At 44.2% G+C, this 2,092-nt stretch overlaps 1 non-coding gene across 1 annotated transcript; it reads right to left on the bottom strand.

Annotated features, from left to right (window-relative positions):
- Positions 1 to 1,779: 1,779 nt before the first annotated feature.
- On the bottom strand, positions 1,780 to 1,883 carry LOC130038150 (U6 spliceosomal RNA). Its single transcript, XR_008794604.1, has one exon. It is a non-coding gene; the product is annotated as a U6 spliceosomal RNA (small nuclear RNA).
- Between the last annotated feature and the right edge of the window lie 209 nt (positions 1,884 to 2,092).

Here is a 2,092-nt window from a genome sequence, read left to right as displayed (position 1 = left end):
TCAGCCATTTCCAAAAAAACCTGCTTGATCTGAAGGATGTATCTATTCTCAGATTTATATCACAGGGTAAAAAGCCCTAGAAAGGCCTACCTCAAATGTCAGTCACCTGGGATTGCTTCCTTTTCTGAAGCAATCCTTTTCTGAAGCTTCTCTCTGGGAAAATAAACACATGCAAACCAGGGAGGTCTCAGTGTGGGTTGGAATTCCTGGACAGACTGAGCTATAAACCACAGAGTATATGGTAACAGAAATGTATAATAACAGATCTGTGTCCCATTTTAGAAGTTTGCAACATAGTGGACCTTGTCCAGGAACAGAACAGCCCAGAGTCTAGGGTTGTTCCAGACCTAAATATTGCCCCGCTGGCAGGTTCCAGGGATAGGGTCAAGGCTATGGACTCAGACCTCAGAAGGTCCTGATTGGTTTGTGGCAAAAACAAGGGCTGTATGCCTAAGTAGATCTGTCCCTTCTCTCCCTGGCCTCTGTGGAGATAGTTTTCTGTGAATTTGTTTACTCTGGGGCTTTCTGCCTACCTGACAAAGGAGTTCTGGCACAGAACTTGGCAAGATTAATGGGGCATTTGTTGGGGATCCAAACTTGTGTATTGTGAAGGAAGAAGACTGAGCAGAAAGAGACGGGGAGCAGTCGCTCAGTTCCCACAGCTCAGCCCACTCCCTAGGCGAACTGGAGTTCATGTGGCCTGCCTCGTCCCCGCGTGTGGGATGCTCACTGCTGCAGGATTCCTCCTGGAGAGAGTGCGTGGCTCTTTCACAGGCAGTTCTTGTGGGGCAATGCAGGGGATGTAGGCAGAACCCGCAGCAGCTGTAGGAACAGTGGCCACCGGCAGCTCTCATGCAACATACAAACCACCCACTAATGATATGTCTTTAGAGTGTGTTGCTATCATCTCAGTTAAAGAGGAGGAAACTGTTTGTCTTGCTCATCCACCATAATGTCCCTTTACATAAATAAAGTTCTAGAGGTGTAGTCACAAAACCTAAGTTCTAAAAACCTTAAGTTCTCATTGACCCCAAGCCACCCCCCTAGATGAGCATACGCACATCACTGAGGTTCAATTTGCACAACTCTAAAATGGAGACTGTTACACTTGCCCCACTTCTTACTTCCCTTACCAAGACCAAACACAAGACCAAGCGTGTGGTTTTGTGAGATGCTAAGGCAATGTATAAATATTAGATTACGAAGGTTTCTTATTATATATACACTCAGGACAGGTCTGAGAGAGGGCAGCATAAAACCACCCACCCACTCTTTAAGAATGCCAGGAACCAAACCCCTTGGGGCATCCCCTTTGGATAAATCAAATGCAAACACTACCATTTTGCAAGTTGGGGAAGTCTTTTGGCAGAACTTAGGCCAAATATCAGTTCTTAGAATTGATGGCCAACAGTGTCAAAGTTTGACTCTGAAGCCACAGAAACAGGAGTCAGAAACTTCAAAGGTCAGTGAACTCCCTATGGTGGGCAAGAAGGAATCAGCATTTGTTAAATACCTACCAAAGTCAGGCACTCTGCCCAGAGCATTCCATTTGTTTTTATTTCTTCAGTAACCATAGGTGTTTGGCAAAGACTATCAGAGGATGGGATCAAGAGAAAAAGGGTACCTTTTTTCTCCAGCACCCCTGAAAACTTCCTGCAAGGCAAGTTCCATGCCACAGGAATTATAATGAAGGCCACTTTAGATGTTGGTCAGCATTGAAACTCTCTTTTTAGGGATCTCAATATTTTTTTAAAGATAAAAGTCCAATTCATAGATCTCACATTGCATTTTAATCATATATTGATTTATGTCATCCTTGCACAGGGCCTATGCTAATCTCCTCTGTATCATTCCAATTTTGTATATGTGTTGCCAAAGCAAGCTTGTTGATTTGAAGAAGGTCTTTGATTCTGTTGAGACTGAAGTGGTCATTGAAGCCCTAGCCAAACAGGGCGTTCAAACTCAATACATCAGGATCTTCCGTGAGCTGTATTATGGATTCACTACCAGGATCTCACCATTCTACAAGGAAGTGATCATCCATGTCAAGAAAGGGGTTTGGCAGGGTGATATCATTTCACCGAAACTCTTC

This window comes from Sorex fumeus, unplaced genomic scaffold, assembly GCF_029834395.1.
Source record: "Sorex fumeus unplaced genomic scaffold, SorFum_2.1 ptg000006l, whole genome shotgun sequence".
Classification (NCBI taxonomy): domain Eukaryota; kingdom Metazoa; phylum Chordata; class Mammalia; order Eulipotyphla; family Soricidae; genus Sorex; species Sorex fumeus.
The sequence above is the reverse complement of the archived record's forward strand: the minus strand, read 5'-3'. Positions and strand labels throughout refer to the sequence as shown.